The 23,059-nt window shown below is 38.2% G+C and overlaps 1 long non-coding RNA gene across 2 annotated transcripts in view; it reads right to left on the minus strand.

Moving 5' to 3' along the window:
* LOC138114929 (uncharacterized) overlaps nucleotides 1–23,059 on the minus strand; it is a 153,521-nt gene that overhangs the window by 127,421 nt on the left and 3,041 nt on the right. Inside the window, exons 2-3 of one of the 2 annotated variants that reach the window (XR_011152884.1) lie at nucleotides 13,406–13,515; nucleotides 12,253–12,550 (exon numbers count right to left, since the gene is read on the minus strand). The exons of the other annotated variant lie outside the window; for it this stretch is intronic. This is a non-coding gene — a long non-coding RNA (uncharacterized lncRNA). Of the gene's footprint in view, nucleotides 1–12,252; nucleotides 12,551–13,405; nucleotides 13,516–23,059 lie in introns of those variants that run through there. 2 annotated transcript variants of the gene reach the window in all.

Consider the following 23,059-nt stretch of genomic DNA (forward strand, 5'->3'; position numbering starts at 1 on the left):
AGAAAAGCTTTCTGTCATCCTTGATGACATTATTTAGTAGTTTCCTATAGAAAACACTAACATTATCAAAATAAGAGCTTGATACCAGCAACCAATTGATTTCATAAAATACTCCTTGAAACTAAAATTGCAGTTTATGGGTCAGTTGAAGTAGACTGGGAGATGGATATGACAGCATATATCAGAAAAAGTCTGCAGAGTAGGACTGCTATCAAAGATCTATTTAATTTAGGACTCCTCTCTCTTTAATCATTCTCTGGTGTATATGTTCAGGATTTATTAGTTCATGTCTAAAACTCACACCAAAAAAAAATGGTAAGGAAATAATCTTCACAACTATTCATTCACTAGCCCCAAGATTCTGGCAGTGCAGTTCCAAAGCAAGGAGCCAGGCTCTCCTCATGTGTTAATTCTGCACTGTTATTCCAGAAAAATAAAACATTACTGTATAGCACTCCTACTCATGCACATATTCATACTCACTACTGTAAAAGTTAATTTTTATTTTGTTTAATTCCTACCAGTGACCTCTATTAGCCTTCATCAGGTTTTCCAGATGCTTGTCTGATGCAGAATATGTGCTATGATTGTGAACCTGCTCACACCAGTTCTGTTTCCAAAGTCAAGTTAGAGTTCTAAGAACTGTCTCTCATGGCTTTTTTTCTGCCTCCATCAGCTCATCCATCAGCTGTGCTTTGCTGTACGCAGTGGACAAGCTGCTAACTTCAAGTTTGTTGGTAATTTTTAGTTTGTTTCAGTTTGTTCCTTTGATGCAGCCACTGAATGGAAAAGTGTTTCAGCATGCTTTAGTTTCATTATTTATTAACAATTCCTGTCACGTGTAATGAAAAAGACTAAAATGACATTGACCTGATGATTTTTCTCTCCCTTTACTTCCACTCCCAAAACGTATTTTGGCTTCTGCATTCGTGAAAATGTAACATATTGTAAAACTTTCATTATTATAAAGGCATACTCTGTGATCCAGTATTAAATTGTTTTGGCAAACATGCTAGTGCATACTAGCATTGTTGAGGTAAACAACAATATCAAGTACAGGGTATGGTACAAGAAGGTAACAAAACAGATTTTAAAATTACTAGATTGATATTCGCTAAAGTTTTGGGATGAAAGAGGTAATTTAGATTAAATATGGGCTGGTCATGAATAAACCATAGGATCCCATAAGCTTAAACAGAAGCTGGTCTATTTATTTTCTTTCAATTTCTTTCCCTTCACTACCCAACATCAAATTCTTTGACAAGTTAGAATTTTAAACCCAAGAGTAATACTAAAACTAACATTCTCACAGGAACTCAGATGAAATCTGAGATAAATGTGCAGCTCTTCTATATAACTGTAGTACTTTGCTGCTCAGAAAGGAGGTTTATCTTTAACAATGATCTTATGAACCAAAGGACATATTACCTATTTAAAAATAGATGAGGAGCAGAGAATAAAATAGTAACTTGATCAAAGTTCAATAGAAGGAAGGGAAAACCAAAACACAGGCTATCTGATAATTATTGAAGACTGCAGAATAAAAGATGACTCTTCCTAGCAAGCCCAAAAAGATTAAAAGTCTCTAATACAGTTCATCTGGGGAAAATTTCCAACCCATTTTTCATCTGCTTAATTCTATTTTAGATAAACACCCAGATTCCTAAGCACTTACAGAAACCAAATTGAAATCCTGGATGCTCATTCATTATTACCAAGTACCATATGTCTAATTTTATTTTTGGAATTGTCTTTGGCAATAACACACTCTGTCTGAAGCTCTGTGGCAAAGACTCAAATCTGATGGTTCTGAAAAGACATTTCAGGGGGAACATTGTACTGCAGATCCTGAATAGAATGTATAATACTGTGCAACTTCTGCCTTGGCTTTGCACAGAGACTGTTTTGGTGACCTGTTGGCCACTAAGAACAAGCAGAAGTGTGAAGAGATGAACAAAAACCTTCACTGCGACTCACACACAAAGGTAGAAATAAAGAAGCTTGATAGTCAAATCTAATAATGTAATTTCCTCTCATCTAAGAATTTCTGTTACCATTTTCTTCCAGACGTTGGCTTATTTGGCTTTTAAACTCTTTTCCTGTTGAGTATCTTTTAAAATACATATTGCCCATTTCTCTCAGGCTCACATCTAAAAGGCACATTTCTCTGCTCAGGCAGTTCCATCATTTACCCCTCTGCCTTGAGTGACCACAGAAATTTGCATGGCCTTGAGGCCAGGGCCTTTCTTCTCAGTCACCAAAGCACCTCTCACATGGAGCTCCTCCTTTTTTTCGTCCACTTCACTCAGACTATCTCAAAGTGCTTAATTTTGTGCACTTGTATCACAGGCACTTAAAAGCAGCTCCATTTAAGAAACATATTTTTAGTCACATATGATCCTGTGGAAATGATCTAGTTTACTTAGTTATCTCACATGAGAAAGCTCTCAGAGCACACAAGTGCCTCTTTACCCTATTGCTGTTATGTAGGGTAGGGTTTTTTTTTTCACTTAGCCCATAGTTAAAGCTGAGTTTTTATGGAAAAACCTTTCTGCTTACATAAATAAGTCCAGCTCTTTTGAAAATCCACCAGGAGCTTTGCTGTGCTGTCGGACCCCCTGAACTCTCTGGAAAAAGCTCTCTGCTCCAAGGCACACCTGCAATATTCCCTTGAACACAGGAAGAAGGTTCCCTATGTAGCTGTAATGAAATTATAGCAACAACAGAAATCCACCGGGCAGTTTTAGCTTCAGCTGCAGCACCACGCTGATGAGGTTCAGCCAGGAGCCACTGTACAGCTCTCCGTGGCACTGTACTGTCATGAAAATACACTGCAGTGCTCTGTTCTGGGAAAATGCACCTCCAAATGTGGCAACATTTTGGTTAATTATGGCAGAGTTGCTAACTCTCTGGCAAAACCTTCCATCCTGTTTACTGCAGTTTAGATTTCTTTGTTAACAGTTTAGAAGAAAACCTACTATTTCTTATACAAGTTTAAAAAATGATCACCTATTGTCCTAATGTTAAGCTTTGATTAAAGATTACTGTTTGTTTCATTCCACATTTGCTACTGGGCTTTATATCTAATGTGATATCAGAGCTGTATTATAATCACTGTACAATAGCTCTAAATAAAATGCAAAACATGTATCGATGCTTAAAAAACTTACCATTCAAATTCAACTGAATATTTATGTATCTTTTATTCCCGAAGCATCTTTCACATCCCATTTATGACCACAACTCAACATTAAAGAATTCCTTGTCAGTGAACTAAAGATAATGCCAAAGTCTATAGCTTTTTTTTCATTTCTCATTTTCTCTCCCTAGGACAGCTTGAAATGCCTTTCATTGATGCTACTGCAGGGAAACCTTAGGCATTTCAGTAAAGAATGTTCTTTTCAAAATTAAAATTAACTATGACACCGAGTTAGCATACGGGCTACAAATGCACCACAATGCTATTAACTGAGATAGAGCAAAAAAAAAACCCGACCTTGAATTCTTGGATGCACAGAAATTTTTACCAAATGAAGGAATTTTTTAAGCCCATTAAATAAGTAGAGAAAGATAATGGTAAGGAAAAATGGGACACATATAAGTTTATTTGATTTCCTAGAACTTACAAAGAATATAAGCAAATTTACACCACCCAGGAAGACTTATTCATTGTCCAGCACTAATTTGACAGTCACTGAAGACAGCAGAGGAGTAGTACCTACACCTGCAATTAACACAGAGCAGCTAATGAGATACTACAGCTTAACCTACTGATTGATTGTGTCCACTGATTTCAAACACCAGCCATAGTGCAAATAGTAAAATATTGAGAGAAAAAACAAATCAACAGCACATCCTCTAACCTTATTATTTTAATGACATTAAATAGGAATAGACAATTCAAAAATGTTTAGCACCCAATAAGCACTATAGAACAGGCAGAGGGTTAAATGCACAAATGATTGAAGCTGCAGGCTTCAAAAAGCTAAAATTGAGATGAGGATATGGGACAATAGGGTGGCAAAGACCTCAAGGAGCAGAGTGAGGAAAGGACAGGCAAAATGCCCAAGCAATGGTTGGAGCCAGAGGACTCCCAAGGGGAGAGTAGTTTGCAGCTTATTTAATTTATCCCCTTGACAAACATTTTGTTCCAGACAATTTCATTGCTCCAGACACATTGAAACCATGACCCTATAAATGCTATTCTCCAACCCATTAACTATTTTGATTTTGAGAATATCCTAAAATATTTTAAAATCAGTATGAGAACAAAAAATTCAAGGAAATCATAGTGCTGGACTGCTAAAAGAAAACAGTCAAAATGATTCTCCAACGATAATGCAGTCTTTTTGGCAAAATCCAGATCAGCTCTGCTTAAGAATGTTCTAGGCCTTGACTGTAGAGCAGCACAGTAGGAAATTACAAGCAGGGAATAAACCACAGAAGTTAAACTGGGAGGTGACTTGTCCCAGTGACTGGAAACAAGAAATGCTTTCAGTAACAGCTGACACCTCACACCCTGGAGGGAAGATGAAAGGGACACTATTCTCAAATCCAGTTTCGGCACAGCAGTGTCACGACTGCTCTCCCATTTTACTGCTGCTTCAGAGCTTCAGCAGTGAATCAAAGAAAACCCCAATTCTGTGAGCCTTGCATTACTAATAGAATTGTTCTAAATTTTTCTGTGCTTATTTCTTCATACGGTTGTGTTCATTTCCTTCTATCTCTTTAAGCTTTTATCCAGCTCCATGCTGGTTGTTTAGCTGACTGAAGGACAAACAACAGCTTCTATTAACAAATATTGATTTTTCTTAAACTAGGTGCAAATTCAACCGTGTGAAAACATTACACCAAGTGATATTGTTTACATTAGAAAGTTACTATCTGGGATTAAAAATATTGGAAGAAAGTTCAAAACAAAATTGTTGTATTAGTCACATAAATTTGATTGTGCTCTGGTTTATGAATGCTTCAGGTTTTTTCTGCACAACTTCCTATGCAGTAATTTAGCCATAACAGTGGTATTCAAGCAGTTTTGAGAGCACAATGCAATCTTATGAAAACAAGGACTATGAAAATCCCAGCTGAAATAATTGACTTTTCACTGAATATTAAAGAGAATATTTCTTCAAAACAAGCTGGGAAAAAAATTGAGACTTTTCTTAGGTACAGTGAAATATTTTATTCAAAACATATTGAAATAATTTTCCACTTCAAAAGCCAATATCTGTTTCTTCATGCAAACATTTGCTTCCCTACCCAAACATTAAGAAGAAGGTGGCAGTATCCTCCTTAGCATTTGAAGGAAAATGACTGCAGAATTCCTTAGCCTCAACCATCCCTTCCAGCAACTTATAGGTCAGAGTTTGGCACCACAAACATTTCCTAGAGAATTCTGCATACACATCATCTTCCTGATTAATTGCTAATATATATATATATAAAACCCCTAATATACACTTTCAAGAGCTCCCATATCACCTATTTACTCCATTTGCAGAAGCATTATGATATCTCTCAAGCAAGTAGTTAATTAGGTAATAGTTAATTAAATAGCCACTGAACTGAGTGTAATTCAGGGGATATTAAAATGTGCATTATATGACGATTGTGATGGCCACCGTAGACCTTGGAGGGCTCTGCCATCCCCAGAGGGACCCCCTGATGCTGTGCACACTTTCTAAAGTGCTGCATTGGCTCCAAGAGATGCTGCTGTTGCAGCTTCATCCCTGGAGTCCTTGCACTTACCCATATCAAGGGAATTAAGCACAGAGTCACCACTGCTGTCATTCCGTGGCTAAAAGATGAAGCTTTATACTGCCTCAAAGGGGAAATCATGTATTACTGTGGAACAGTCTGTACCTCAGTTATGAAATTGTGTTCTGTAGCCATCATACCTTTAGACCAGGATGGCCTCTGCATACAGAATTGCACTGAATGCATAAAATTCACCGGAAATCATGGTACACCAGGCAGATTTGCCTCACCTGAACCAGCACTGAGGAAATATCTTTTCAGTACTATCAGAAATGAAAAAATAGCGTGAAAATAATCTGTTCCTCTACAGTGGGTTTCTCAAACTCAGAGAGGTAAAAAGGGTGAAAGAAATGAGAGATATAAATTCACTATTCTTTATATACTGACTGACATGACTTCATAGACAGCAAGAAATAGGAATATTGAGAAAATTAAAAGTCAATCCAGAGTTAGCAAATGTAGGGGGAAAGGTAGAAAAGCAAAGGTTCTCCCTTGACTGCAAAACATACAGGAAGTTTCACCTTCCTTTTCTTTATTTGATGAAGCTGAACTCTCTCAGCTCTCCATCCTCCTTGGATGCTGCAATCTAAACTCCCTCAGCTTATCAGCTGCCTGGACTCTCCTCTTTTCTAAGCAGAAGAGGTGCTGGCTGGCAGAGCTCTGAGGAAATTGAGCCTCTGTGTGGTGGAGAGCTGGCAATACTGCATGAAGAGAACAGAATGACTCACACTGAGTCTTCCTCTAATGAAATCATTTAAATGAGCCTGGTTTCCCTTTTATTAAACAGGAGAAGAATCAATAATGGTTGATCACAATTCCTATCCATTAGGCTGTTTCTAGAATGAACTCACACACATGAACTTGAAGTAACTCAAAGTTAAGAATACCAAATAGGTTCATAAAAAAACAAAGACTTAGCGCTAAGTTTCAATAAATGAGCATTTCATATCACTGCTGCTTTTTTTAATTGACACTACTGCTACTCCTTTAAGTAGTCTTAAAATGTAGACAGAAATTAGTTGCTAAAAAGAGAGAGGTGGCAGTATACAGATGAATAACATGTAGTGATCACCTTTAAATAAAAATCCACAAGTATATGAATTAATAAAAACCTGGCTCATTCACTTTGCCTGGTATGGATTTGTACAGGTTCTCGACCATCCCCTTTTCCTTATGTATCCTGATGTAACCTAATTATTTGCTCATTACTATTTGAGCATCTGAGGACAGGGAGACATGGTTAGCATTGGTTTATATATGCAAGAAACAATAGATTATGTTCTTTTGCTTTCCTTGCTTTTATGGCTTGTGTTCTGTAGGAGAGATGAAAGCTTACCAGATAGTAACATTGATAAGTAGCAATCTTAACAATATTCGAACAATTCACCTTTGTGACTTTTTTTTCCTTTCAGAAATATCTGAATTGACAAGTTCTGAAGGGAGAAGTCAACTAAAGGAGAAGAGTGAAACTTTCAGAACTCTGCACAAAGTTAAATTCAAGTGAAGTGTGTGACAGCTCCCCATGATGTCCTACTCGTAGGGCTACAGACAGAGAGAAAATAGTCTCAGATCTCACAGAATCAACTGCCCACACACACACAGAGACTCATCTGTAGCTTTCTCTCAAAAAATATGACCAAAGGTTTAACACATAAATATAGAACAGGAGGAGATGGCTTAATCCAACCACATGAGCACTTTGCTGAAGGAATGGCAGAAGCAGAAATGTACTGATATGATGAGATTGCTCACCTCAGTAGGAGGTGTCTCCCGCAAGTGATAAAGTTGAATTTAATCTGAAAAGATTTTTTAGTATTCTCCTGCACTCCTTCCTGACTTTCTTCCAGAATGATATTCCTGAGGCATTACCATACATAATGTATAAATGATCTCTGCTTAGTATTACATTTATTGCAGTATGAAGTATTTTAAAAGTTCATCATATGCTTCTTCATGGTGACATACTGGGACAAATTTTGAAATATAAGTCCCCTAGGTGACTCTAGAAGAACTTCTGTTGTGCATACAGATGAATGCTTAGGGGAAGTAGTCAAAATAACCTAAATCTTCACAAAAGCAGACAAACTTTATTTTTATCTTGTTGATAGGCTCAAGTTGCAATACTTACATCTGTCCCTTTCATGTTATGGCATTTTAAACCCAATCCTAGAGAAAGGATTTTGAAGAAAATTTGATTATGAACATTTTCTCAGGATAGTTTTGAATCTTATTAAAATTTCTGTCCAAATTATGTGGGGAAAGTTTTCCAGCTTTCAGAGTGGACCTACTTTCCATTGATCCTTTAGTATTCTGATATGATATAAACCCAGAAAGATTCATTTTGATTTCAATCCTTGATTGAAATAAGAAATTTAAAGTATACTGTATAGGACAGCAGCTATTTAAATTTTCCTTTTCTTAGCAACATTTTCAAAAAACCCTCCAAAAACAAAAGCATGAGCCAAAACAAATTAGAATAAAAGTAATAATACCTTGAAAAGCATAGCCTCTAAAATACAAATGATTCTCATGCATTTAGGAGAATGCTTATTGCTAAAGCTTTTCTCATGAGCCTTATGGGTCACTACCAACACTGCTATTGAAAATTTTGACCTCCAAATAAAAAAGCAAATCCATATCATTGGAGAAAATTTCCCAGCACAACACACTTTAAGGATGGGACTGCTGCTTGCATTAATAAAGCACTTGCATCTGACATTCTTTTCATCTCCCCAAAACCAATTTCTATTTTTGTGTACAGTGAAAATTCAGTCACAGTGGGGCATGAACTTATTATGTGGAAACACACACAGATACTCTCACTCAGCACAACTCCCTCTGATGTAAGTTTTGACCAAGTGAGAAGGAAGAACAAAAGTATTCGCTGTTAAATTTTTCAGTTTATATTTTGGATCCCACGATAAGATACTCCATCTTTCCAAGAGACATGGGGGCTAAGGAGACTTTTGAACAAGGTACTTCAGCTGAAACAGAAGATTTGGAAGAGACTGCCCAGACTATTAAGTTCTCTCTACCCTCACAAATAATTACATCATGCAATCACTTTCTTAAACTGATCAAGCTCCTCCTAAAAATTAGCTGGGCTTTTTTCTCTGTACTAAAAGGCTGTTCTAGAACCTCGTTTGTATGATGACTAAAACCCATGTTTTGATTTCTAGCCTCAACATACTCTTGGAAAGTTTGTATATAATTATTCCTCAGCTTAAGCACTTGCTTAGTGTTACTGTACTATTTCCCAGTACAAGTTTCATTTTCTCCTACAAATTACTTCATCTTTCCAGATCTGCCTGCTTACAGTAGTTTGATTACTCTGAACTTTACTTTTTAAAGATATTTCTAAGGAAGTAGCAACACTTCTTTAGTCCATATCACAAATTTGAGGTTTTTCAGGCTTAAGGAAGGAATATTGACGGGAGGTAACAGTTCCCACCTGTTTGAAAGCTACTGCAGGAACATGGGTAAGAAATTGTTCTCCCCTATCCACAGGGGAAGGGACAACACAGAATGGGTTTATGGAGGAAAGAGCCTTTAGGTCAGATCCCTGAAAAACCTTCCCGCTTGAACAACTTTATCTGGATTGTGATCCTTTTGTTCTCAGTTTAATACAAAAATATGGGGTCAGTTCCTCCTCTGTGGTTGAGTAATTGCAGAATGGACAAGGAGACTTTACCCAGAAGCAAAAGCAATGCAAGTTTGATGAAGTCACCTACATCTAAAATTACATCTCTGTAAACCACTTTTAACACTGAAAAGCAAAACAAAACCAATGTGGATTGCTATGCAGAATGCATCTTTGGAAGTTATGCCATTTAGCTGTAACTCCAAGAAATAGTATTTGGAAGCCAAAATCAAACAGTAAATCACAGAGCAAACTCAGGCACAAATCATTTGGATATAAAAGTTATCTCACAAGTTAATAAATGCACACACATCATGTAAAGACAAGGATTAAACTAGAAATCCCTCAGCAGAAAGGGTTTGGCTTTCCAGCACTCTTGAAGTTTTAATGCAGAACAGATAAAGAGGAAGTCTTTATAAGGGAAAGAAACAACCTTGAAGTGTTTCCCTGAGAAAGGCATTGTGGCCTAGCAGCTGCCATGTCCTATCAACCTCCAGGTGCCTGCTTTAAAAGTCAGTTCTTTGGGTGCTGAACATGTCTAGCATTGCCCCATCATGCACTGAGGACAAGCAACACCAGGACACTTTTAACTCTCTTTGCACAAGCCTGTGCCCCATGGAAGGAATTGCTTCCAAATAAGGAATCAGCAAACAACAACAAGGGTGACAAAACACAACCTATCATTGCCTTCTTTCCATCACTACTAAGTAAACTGAAAATCATATTCCCATTGACATCAAAATTTTGACAGCTGGAGTTGAGACTGATGAGATGAATTAAATGCAAAGATATTCTTTGGTGTGCTTGGCTTCAAAGGCACCACTTCATTTTAAGCACCAGGGATTGCCAATTACTCCTGCTTGAAGCACTCTGTCCTCCTGCCTTCCACAGCACTGGAGGGAGAATTCGCCTTGCACAGAGTTCTCACTATGTATTTTAAAAGTTAGTAATCCCTACTGGCCAACATCTTTCTGCTCACTGTCTCAGGAAATTCTGCATACTGTAAAAGCATCATGGCTCCTGACAGAACCACTCAGCATTGCTTCTTATCTCTCTCCCTGTGACAGTTTGGCTCATGCTATTCCCCTGACCTGATTGCTTCCTCTTTGTAGCAGCTAAGTATCCCCAAAAACAAATGACATTTTACACCTCATATGCTTCCACCAGCCAGGGAAATATGAGCTGCAAAGGAAAATAACACGAACACCAAATGTCACATGGGACAGAGAGCCCACTGAAATGACAGGATCAGTCAGTATCACAGCCTGGTCTGTGGGATCTGCTTCCATCCATCAGCCCTGGCAGCAGAGATCAGGTTGTCCTCTTTTCTTGTAGCAACAAACAGTTTACCATTCGCCCCGACTGATCAAGTTCCACCATGAACACTACCTATGTTTTTGGAACAATTTACACTTATTTTAAAACACCCTTGCTGCACACATACTCTGTGATTACCCCAGTATTCACTGCAAAATGGGAGAAAGGCTGTTACACTGACGAGAAGAGCAGGTGGGGGACCAGCTCTCCCTGTAATTCAGGCGCAACTGTTGAGAGTAATGTACAAATGGCTATTTTTTACCTGGAACATGTTAAGTCTAAGTTCTTCCCAACTTCATTCCAATAGTTATGGATTCATTTCTTGTCATTTTCTGTGCTCTTTTGCAATTTCTGACAGAGGAATGATGTATTTGAAATGGAATGCCTCATGTATTCTGTAGATTACCATTGTGAGCAGCACTGCTTTGACCTTTCCAGCAGGCTGTAATTTCATTTGCTGCCAGGGCTATTTAGGTTGTTCTCTTCTGTCTCAGGTTCTCTAAACTGCAGGTAACAGACAAGAATGGCCAACCAGCCAAACAAACAAAAAAAAAATCTAAAATTAAGTTTCAAAGTATAATAAAAATTATTACACCTCACAACAGGAACGCTGTGTTGAAATGAAGTTTCACCCCAGCATTGCAGTTGATTCTGAACACTGTGACTGGTACCAGGTGAATCCATTCATCCAGCCAAACCTATAAGGACAATGGGATGCAAAGCACAGCTAACCTATTTCAGCTACAACTAAATCCATTTCAGCTAAATGGCTGAAACACTGTCATCCTCCACTTTGCAATACCAAAATGTCTCTAGGAAGAGTCACAACTTTGCCTCTTCCTGGGTTTAGGATCTTTCCCTCTTTCAAATGACTCACAATGGAATTTGTCCATAGTACTGACTGAATTTCTTTTACAGAGCAGTAAAGTTTATATTAAGACAGCAGAGATACCTTGATATAAAGAAAAAGAAACCAAACAAACAACAAAAAGAAAAACCAACACAAAACCATAAATACTAAATGTATGTATTTTTCATGAACCTGAAGATACATGAGTATAGACACATTATTTGTGATCTAGTCTTTAGATTGCTGATATTTTTAAACAGATTTCTTATTAAAAACAACATCTTTGATATTTCTGGAGTATTATCTTTGCCCTTCCTTTCCATTGAATAAATTATTTTGCCTTTTCACCTTTAAGCACATTAACAACTCTATCATTCTATCTCCATTCTCTCTAAAGTGTAGAATATTAACACACTTGTATAAGACAAGCACACAATTTCTTGCATTGTTAAATGCATGGATGTTTATTCATTCTACTCACCACAGCAGTTGCTCATTTATTATTTTAGAAAAGGACCATTCTTTCTGTGTAAGATAAAGGCCAAAAAGGTAGCATAAAACATCACAGCTCTCTAGACAGCAGCTACTTGATTCAGTACATCTGCATTTAGAGACATTAAATTGAACACAGGCAGTTCAATGCCTTCAGTTCCTATTTTACCTTTAAACCAAGGCTCAATACCTCACTTTTGATGGAGTAAGGAAAGATATAAGCTGAGAATAACTGGGAAAATAGATTTATTAAAGAATGTTCACTCTTTCTGTGGAACATAACTCAAATAGTCATTATACCTTGTCTTCACTTCCTGCACCATTTACATCTGGTATGATTTTACAGCTCTTCTCTTTACTGTGCATGTCCTGTCAGCACCTCTGTAGTACAGGACAAATACACAAGTGTTTTGCAGACAATGCAGAAGATGGTAAGGAGGGGCCTTGAGCCAGACAGGAAGTGCCTCTAGATGGGAGTTAGAAGGAGCAATGAGCTGAGCAAGAGAAAGGAGGAGGGGAACACGCTCAAAACTGACCGAGCCGGGATATCTATTTGTTAGCAGATGACAGAGAATCTGAAAGGAATTTATTCATTCCTAAGTGTATCACAGTATTCTCTACATTTACCAAAGTACTCCCTTTAGCCACAGTTCTCTCATAATCACCACTTCACACAGAGGAAAGGGGAAAATGGGAAGTAACTATATTAATTTTCAGCACCGAAAAAAGTGCCCAATCTTCTGACAAGCAAGTAGGCTGCAACAACTGTCCTGACACATGTACAGTTATTTCTTGGTAACTTTCTGTTTGCTTATTCAATATAATTATTTATTTCTGATAGAGGTTCATTGGGAGTTCCTGGAACAAGTTGCAAGTTTGTGCCAGACTGCCCTACAGAAAAAGAGCTCTTGGAGTCATCCAATTCATGTGCTTAATGAGGCTGTGGTAAATATGGGAAGAGGAAAGGAGCCAGAATTTTTGCAGTTGGCAAACTGCTTTTTATGTTTGTGCTTTTGGGGAGTTTCGGCTTGTTGGACTTTTTTCAACATTTGCTGAAACTTTCCAGAACATGCCAATGCTTATAGCATTTTTTCAAAGTACAGCTTTGGGTTTGGTCCCCGCATAACTTTTACTTTTCTCTGCTAATGCAGGCTGTCCCATAGGCAGATCATATGGTTTCCTAGAGCACAGATAGGAAGAATAATCATTCCTATTGAGAAGACTCTGTCTTGTGTTTTTTATTTTAGAAAATTGGAAACAAAGGATTTTATGTAATCTTACTGGTATCACATAGTAAGATCATTGAAAAAGTCTATTAATTTTAATTAATAATTCAGAGCAATACTTACCTGTTTTTTTTTCCAGATGAGAAAATACACCTCAGTCATGCACCTCCTGGAACAGCCCTCAGAGCACTCCTGAACATAAAGTGGCAATGGATGAACTGTCTTCATGACCACTGTTGTGATGGAACACAGACACAGTGCAGGAAACCCAGTCCAGGATGTAGCATCTGTCAGTTATCTGAGACATAAACTGACTACACCCAGCTCCATCTCTCTGTCTCTAGCCTCTTATACTAGTTGGTTAAAACACTAATGTGAACTTTCCCTGGTTTTATCCTGTTAACAGGTCAACGTCTCTGTATCTGAACTTGTTTTCACCACCTAATGCAGAGCTGAAATCCTGATTCCATTAGGAGCCACCAAAATGTTCACCCCAAACTGTAATGGCGATGGAATACCAGTGAGATAACCACATAATGAAAAGGTTTTACTTCTAGATGGAGTCCAGAGGGGAATAGTATGATCTTCCATAATTAGAATTTCTGTGACCCAAATATTTTTTGTGGCTCTCCTGAGACTGATCTATCTTCTCAAGAGCAGTCTAAATACTATACTAGGACTTACATAAAATATATTTAAATTGCAATAAGCGCTACCTCATATTTTTCACTGGCTGTGCTCTGTGCTGCTTAAGCATCTCTGCTGCCACTTGCACTGTTCACACCAAGTAACTTCAGGTTCTGTCATTTCCCTCCTAGTCATCAGATACTGCTTTGAAGGGTGAGCCATAATGATGACAGCACCTCCAGGAGCGCTCTGCAAGCGCTTCTGGTCCTCACACAGACATTGGTCTGACTGTTCAATCTAACTCCTAAAGACCTCCTCCAAGCAAGGTTAAAAACCTGAATACTAATTTGTTCACAGACACTAAGAGCCTTAGATGTAAATTACCTCAGCTGAAGCAGCAAAAGTTCACCAGTTCTGGAAATTGGGTTCAGCTTCTCATTAGCCAGTGAGTAACAGATTAACGCATTAAGGTGACAGAGCCAGGTTTTGCGGCTCTCAGTAAAACTGGTAGCAAGTAAGAAATCAAGCTGCCTTCCTAGGATACAGTGTTAATTACCCTGTGCTGGCCATCAAGTACCCAAACTCTACTTAATGATGTGACTGTAGGCAACACAGCAGATGTATCTGGATACAGATGTAACTGGACTATAAAACTGGCGAGAAGATAGTGTGCTCTGCACATCGATTTGCTGAACTGCCAAACCAGATGGGGGGGGGGACAACAAAAAAACTCCCTCATGAGTTACCAAGAAGTCTTGAAAAACTCTGTCTTTTAATAGATGTAAAGGAAACTCCCAAGAGCTACATATATCTTGACAAAACCCTACACAGTTTTGCTTTAAAGCCATATGGACTAACAAAATAATATGGCCTATTTCTGTGGAAAAGAGTGTGTAAAGAAAGAAAAGAATGAGCTTTCATTTGCCACACCAGCTTGAGTTTCCATTATTATCTAATAAAACAAAAGTTCAAGTTGCAAAGAGCGAGATCTCAAAACTGCTTCTCTTATTTTTGGCTAAAGAAATCTTGAGTGGAAAAGGAATGATCAGTCAGTAAATAGACTGTGATGTGCCAAGCTACGTGGAAAATAAACACAGAAGTAACATTAGATATTTTTGAAATGTGTCAGTTCAGAGAAGGAGTGGCACGATTTGCACTGCCATTGGTAAAATGCAACGTTGGTGAGCATGGCCTGTTCCCAAAGACAACTAAGAACCATCAGAACAAAACAGCCAGATTTTGAAATGGTTATAATACTTCAAAACATCCCAAGAGACTCTCTCTGCTATACCAGAAGTCATACACTTCACAGGACGTTGAGTCCTCTTGAAGATTCATATTGGTGTTCCTATTGCTACTTCTGTAAATATTTACCCGTGTTACCTATGGAGATAGAGCTGCCAAAAATCTATAAAACACTGTGACATTATAAACACAGTCAATAAAAAAATGAGAAACAAGCCCTTTTCTACCTTTCTAAAAATCAGCAAGTTACATCAGAGTCTGAGTGCCCTGAACCACTGTCCCTGGCAGAGGAAACTACAGCAACCTCTTTTCAGTGTGATCAAAACACGGGTGACACTAGAGAGGAAGGGGCAACAACTTTGGTTTGCTGTAATTATCAGTTCCCTGTTTTCAAGGTGATAGAGGGGAAAATTGGACAAAACTGCTTTCCCCTCAAATACTGCTCTATCTCTGAAGAGGTGGATGGACTCCAGGTATGAAGTAGGGTAATATCTCTCTGTAGTTGCTCTTGTGTAATTTATTTTTCACCAGAAGATAATGACAGGCAGCACACATAGCACTGTTTTAAGGTAATGAAGATACAGCTCAGGACTGTATCTGGGTAGAAGTCAGTAATGCTGCAACAGCTGCTGCAGAATGTAGTACAGGCTTACTGGGGCTCTGCCAATGGAACCGTTGGATTTGCTCCTGCCTGTGGGACTGGATTTACTTCCCACAAAACACTACAAAATGGCTACAGACGCAGAGGGAATCATAGCCTTAGAACAGAGAGAAAGTGGTGGTCGAGAGGGAGGAGAGGATGACATGTTCTTGGAATGTTTGAAGTTATTGATGAGTTCTGATTGCACAGCCAAAGGAATTTTTCCCCTTCTACTTAAGTGTTGTGGCCTGATGCTGGCTGGATGCCAGGCACCCACAAAAGCTTCTTTCTCACCCTCCTCTGAAACTAGACAGAGGAGACAAAATATAATGAAGGGTTCATGGGTTGAGATAAGGACTGGGAGAAAACACTCATCAATTATCATCAAGGGCAAAACTAGGCCCGACTTAGAGATATAAAGTGAATTTATTACCAGCAAAGTCAGAGCAGGATAACAAGAATTAGAATAAGCCCTTAAAAACACCCTTACCCCCCCAATCCCTCCCTCCTTCCCACCAACAGTGGGGAGAGACAGGGAATGGGGGTTATGGTCAGTTCATCACCCATGATTTCTCTTGCTGCTCAAGGAGAGGAGCCACTGCCCTGCTGCACCGTGCTTCCCACAGAAGCCCCCTCTGTGGACCCTGCACTCCCAAAACCAGGCCATGCAAAACCAATACAATAAACAAAAAAACCCCACCAAGCTAATAAGAGTCCAAATAAGTGAGAAAACAATTAAGAGCTCTCATTTCACAACAGATGCAAGGCATGCACTGTGTAAGGCAGCACAGTACTGAAGAGACAGAAACATAAGTTAAAAAAAAAAGCCTTTGTTGTAGGAAACTCATAATATGTTACTTTAAAAAGAAAAATTAGTTTAGTGTCCACTGCACAACTTATTGCATTTGCCAGAGGAAGTCCCTGTGGACATATACATCAAAAAGCACACACTTTTAATAAATACACATTTGCAGATCAATACAAATTAATTGTTTTCTGCATTATGAAATACTAACTTTACAGGCGCAGTTAATGAACTTTCAAACCTTGCACTTCTTTTCTTGCTGTGTGCAAGACCAGTTTAAAATGAGCCTCAAAACTTTAACTTAGTCCCCTTTCCTAGGCAGGATTATTATCCAGCAGGGTTATCAAGTTTCTTGCAAACTTGTACATCACCTTGTCTTTACACCTTATATTCAAATGCTGGTGTAATACTGTTACAAACACAATTGTTCTTGTATTGGTTTTAAAATGTGGCTGGAAAACAAAGTCTTTCTTATTTTGTAGGATCGAAAGTGAAAGCTATTCAAGTTTCAACACACAGATTTCTCTGTGCACATTATGACCTCCAAGACCATAATTATTTAATTCCTTTTCTCCTCTTGAGCACAGTGAGAAAAAAATGTTCGCTAAACATCAGCCAGAATTAACAGTAGAAAGCACTACAATGCCCACTTCTATTAAGAAGCCAACAGTGACCACCTAAAGCTCAAATCTGTTCCACATGAAAATTAGAAAAACAACCAAGTCATGCTGTTTTTTATCTCTGCTGTTGCCAGTAATTCTACCCATCCTTCTGGAGTTTGCTCCTGGGTTTACCTGAGCCACCTCTCTAGCAAAAGAAATTTATCTCTAGGCAGTCTCAACAGCAGAACAGACCTGAGGTTGAACTGCTGAACAGCAGCACACAGAAAATAAGGATATAAGCACGGCTAATAAGGTCTCCCAAACTCCTTGAGTGATATTCATAAGACAAAAACTATTCGTTCATGTCTCTCCACAGGGCTAGGCTGTGACTGATCCTTGAAAAACCATGTAGAAAATAAATTTGCAAAAAGCTTAAATACCGGTCTCTCACAGTGCGGAGTTTGCATTCAGACTGAATCCCCTGAGAGGATCCCAGTCTTACTACTTACTGCACGTTGGATCAGGCACAGGTTGGAGGAGTGACTGCTCCCTCCTGTGGACTGTGCACCATCCCTCCTTTCACACTAATATCATTGTGCATGCTCACTAGCATGGTACAGAACAGAATCCACTGACTCTATCACACAAAGAACGCAGTCTGGTAAAACAGGAGAGCTCTGAATACACAGCGACACTATCAGGAGTAGTTACTGCACTGCTTTAAGTTTTCATAGCTCTTTTAGACAGCTCTTTCCTTGTCTCAGGCTTTGAGAAACACCTGTCTCCCAAAGCAGGCACTGGATCTGACACTGAGCTTGGCTCTGTTCTGAACACACACCACATCTCTACAGGGCAAGGATTCACCTCCCTGGATCGGAGATGTGCCTGAACCCTCCCTGTTTGCTCCCTCTGGGGAAGTTGTGGAGTCACAGTCCCTGCAGCACTTGACATTAGCAAACTACTTCTAATATCCTTTCTAGGTTGTCTCTTTCTCCACAGAACCCATTCATCTCAAATATTTGTATTCCAAGACAGCCAGATGGTTAGAGAGAGGCTCCTTGAAACCTCTACTTCTCAGTAGTAGATTAGTACATTCTTCCTCGAAAAACTGGTCTGTGACTTTCCTGCACAGTGACTGTGATCTTTATTGACAGATAATGAGCATTTGACGACTTTCACGCTGCTGAATCAATAAACGCACACAGAATTTCAAGTAAGCTGAAATAAACTCATTTGGTTGTCTCCATAAAAGTTGCATTAAAACATTCATAACCTTGTTACATATCAGCTTTACATCTGTCATCTCTCTTATTTTCCCTTTCTTTAATCATTTCTTCTGCTCTTCTCCCAGTTCATCTTTCTTTTGTATTCTTTATTTTTATCCTATTCCCTTTTATTCCACTTGCCTTTTGATCTTGTTGCCAGAGGGCAAGAACTGATAGTGGTGGCACAGAGGAAGCATTCAAGTTTTGGAAAACAGAGGGGAGTGAAGAAATCTCTCACATACACAATGATAGACTTCATTCATATTCTGGAAGACCAGAATGAACAAAATTACAAAAAATTATTTTAAATTACAAAGAAATAAAAGTTTCCAGACTTCACTCATTTGGCACAAATGAAAATACCCTGCCTTCCAAGCAAGGAATGTAACTTCAGCAGTGTTATTTTTGCAGGTCTGACAATGAAGTTGTTAGATAATAAAGGAGGATTATTCTATTCTTTACAGAACTGCAATGTGTAAATAAATATTATTTCAAAAGGATAATAGAAGGAATGTTAGTTGGTGATAAAATATCAATGAAAATAATGTAAGCTTCCATAGGGACTGTCTTCCATTCATACCATGTTGTGGACATATGGTCATCCTATCAAGTTCTGATACTGCATAAGTTTGTGGGTCTGGCTGGATACATGTGGAACTTAATAAGCAACTACTGTGAATAACATTTCTATTAACAGAACCACGATTCAGAGGTTATATACTTAGCCAGAAAATGCAGTTTCTTCATATTGACATTTGGAAAGTGTTAAAATGTTATGAAAAGTTATTCTTGTTCTTTAGTGGCCTGATGCAGCACCAAGCAAGCACAGTGGCATCAATTAAGGTCTGCTGGACCGACCAGACTTCTTTAGTTCCTGGTTGTAGGACTTGAGAAGACGTGGTAGAGACTGAAGGGATCCTTTTGTGTTCAATAGCACAGCTTTTTGTCTCCTTAATTTACAGACTAGCCAGCACCTTTTAAACTTCTTTTACTCTCATAAAAGCACAGAGGGAATGAACGTCATCTCCTATTTATTGCAAATATCTATTTTGCTATTAGGAGGAATAAATAGTAATACACTTCATAAATTCAAATCAATCTATATCTATATGTGTTCTGACAGAAGTAATAGACACAGAAGTAATGTTATCTCAGCAATCATTTCTGGAACACAGTTCCAGCACTGAATATTAACCCAAGCACAGAATATAGGTCTACATGGCACAGTGCAGAAAAAAAATGGACTATAGCCCCAGTGGGATACCTTGCTGATTTAGTCATTTTGCTTTCATTACCCAGCCCATTTCTTTTTATAAAGTATGAAATTGGGCTGCTTTATTTTGTGCAGCACTAAATAGAGAACTGGATCAGAACTTTCCAACATTCAAGTTGTGTATCTGATTATTTTGTATGTTGGTTCATCCTTTTTAAGAGAAGACAGAAGAATTTTTTTTTCTAAATAACTTGTGTACATGCTATACTGGTTAGCATCACACTGTTTTAAACTGAGAATTATACTGAATGCTGATGTGCTTCAAAAAAGTTGAGGATCCAATGTCTTTATGTCACCAAATGAGTTTGACATTAACTGAACTTTAATCCTAAGCAGAACCAGAAGTTACTTAATAGAGCTGTAACCTTGCTAAGCACATATACAATTCTTATTTTATGTCAAGAGGAATTTCATTTCCCCTAATAATTGATAGATAGCTGTTTATCAGTTTCTAAGTACTTACTGAATATTATTTTTATACATCTTCATTGAAATCCCATATGCTCATTACCTAGTTTTCCTCCCTTCAGCTGTGGCTTCCAAGATCCATTGTGAACTATTTATGTTGTTGAAATATCCTGAAAATTCGCATTTTACATTGTGGGCACCCCCCACTATTAGGTGTATTTAGAAATTAAGTCTCAAAGCCATGTTTAAGGGCATTAGCCATGTGCTCTAAACAGAGAAGCAAATATTTTTGTCATGGTTTCTGTTCCAAACTTGGTGTTACTTATTTGCATGGCAGAGTTGCTGAAATCAAATTAAGAACTACAGAAATGCTGAAGACATTTTTATGAATAAAAAATTACTTCATTAATAACGTCTGCTATGCTAAAAGCAGCAGGTCTAAAGAACTGTGACTAGGCTGTGTATGCACATTTTTCCATGGCAATATTTGAGCTGTCATTTATTTAAAGGAACTGATGTGATTTTTACTTTTTGGTTCCTGGGGAGTTGGTAGCTGGCTATAAGGTGATTTTTTCTCATGCTGTTTTTTGAATAGTTAGGAAGAAAATTCCCTCATTTCAGTGTATTCTCTATCAACTTTGTACTTGTGCTCAAGTGAAATTCCTTTCTTTCAGAAAGTGCAACCTTGGTATCACACAGATCCAATCAGATTTGAGAGTAAGACACTTGAGTATTCCTGCTCATTTTCAATAGGACAACTCAAATTCACAAGGTCAAATAAATCAATATTAAAAGACCCCTTCTCCTCACAGAATCTGCTAAAAACTTAGCTTTTGATTTGACTGCAGCACCTTTGGCCTAAAACTGAATTGCTTGCATTTTCAGACTTCTAACTTCAGACTTCTTTTCCCCCAACCAAAACCCACATGGCACATACCCAAAGCCTAACTTTATTCTTCAAGTACTCTTTGAGTACTTCTCAGTTTTCACCTTCTTTAGGCAACTTACTCACTCACAGGAAAAGTGCATTTTGAAACCAGGTAAAAGACACCACATAGAACCACTGGGCACTAGGCTGCTGTATAAACTGTCAGAAGCACAAGTTCACCAATTTTGGACACCCCACCCCAAGTGGCTTCGTGGTATATAATGGAAAAATGGCATCTGTATAGAACAAGGAACACCTCCAGCATCATTCCCAGCTGACCCTGAGCTTAGCTCATCACCTGTATTAATTCCATGAGCATTTCCTATGGGAAGTCCCCATTCCATTTGCTCATTTGGCTGCCTTCAACAGCCAAATAACACTCAATAAGGCCATAAAGTAAATATTGTTTATATTATGTTTCTAACATTCAGAAATATTAATATTTTTCTTTTTTTGTTTACTTTTGTGTTTTGTTGATCACACACCAGGCTACAATTACCCATAACAGGAATTATGACGATCTCTGGATCATATTTTCCAAATACAGAGCAAAAGAAGAGTGTAGTTAGACTATTCCTAACTACCACTGACCATCACTTTTCCTTGCAGGCCTGTTCAGGACCTCTTGTGAGTAAAGGAGAATGACTTTATAGTAGCATAATAGGCACCACAGTGAGTGATCCATACTAACAATTATGTGTTTGATTTAGCATGACTAAGGGCAGCTAGGGACAAGATTGATGCTGAAGTTAAATTACCCTTAAAACATAATCCCTGGTGAAGCCTGTGCAGAACAGGGCTGCACAGGGAGCTTGTGCACACAGGGTACTACAGGGGTGCCTACACAATCCACATGTGACAACAGGAGAGCTTGAGAGCTGCCCTGCTGCATGAGAGCTGCAGTGACAGGACAGTATGGCCCCAAATCAGAACAGGATCCATTAACAAAACTTCACCACACACTATACAGCTCATTTCAAACCCTTGTGACATGCAGGAAGTTTCACTCCTCTGGAAAATAGAAAACATGTGCAACCTCTCCATTAAGGGCTTCTGGATAGCAAGTGATCATCATACTCTCTGGTTCTTTACTTCTATCTTCTTAATTGGTAAACTTAATTTTCTTTAGAGTATTTTAGAGTGTAATGTCTCACTAGAATGATGTGTGATATTAAACCATATGTGGTATATAAATTGTATGGGTTATTGCCAATGACATTATAAAGGGTACATGGAGCATTTCACGGAATACTCTAATTTACATTGTAATGGCTCTGTTGCAGCCTTGCAAACAGTGCTAATGAAGGGACACAGGGCACCACGACTGACAATGTCAGTCACTCAACTGCTTCAGTCACGTTAATGGCATTATATCATCTCTACAACTCTCCCTACATCTGTCCTGCAGTTACTGCTGCTCAGAACAGTCTTTTTAATGCCTCCTTTGCTATTTGCTTGCAGAAACCAATTGTGATAAAGGTAAATTACCTAAGTTGTTTTGCAAAATGCCAGGAATTTTTATTTGTCCTCTTCTTTTGTAGGTTCTTCAAACCAAACTGTCTTGCTTGTCTTCTATACAATTATTTACAGAGGAAAAAATTTCAACCTGAACAAAGTAACACAATGCAATGATCTGAGTGTTACTTTTTGAACTCACAGCAGCGTATTCATAAAGGACTCATTTGAGTTGTGGGGTTTTTTTAATTACATGATATAGCAAATTAAATTAAGATTGAAAAAACATTCAGCAGAGTCAGATGAAAATGCTCATTAAGTTATTTATGAGGAAAACTGAGATACTCCTCACCTTTCCTACCCCAAAAGATACATAAGTGAATACTATTATATAATACTTAAGGATAAACCTCATCCCTTCAAAATTAGAATGTCACCTTTCAATACAGAAATATGTCCCTACTATAACAGCAATTAGTACATAGATGATGTGGAATGGTGAACATATCAGTCAGAGTGGCAGTCAATA

Source organism: Aphelocoma coerulescens, chromosome 9, assembly GCF_041296385.1.
Source record: "Aphelocoma coerulescens isolate FSJ_1873_10779 chromosome 9, UR_Acoe_1.0, whole genome shotgun sequence".
NCBI lineage: Eukaryota > Metazoa > Chordata > Aves > Passeriformes > Corvidae > Aphelocoma > Aphelocoma coerulescens.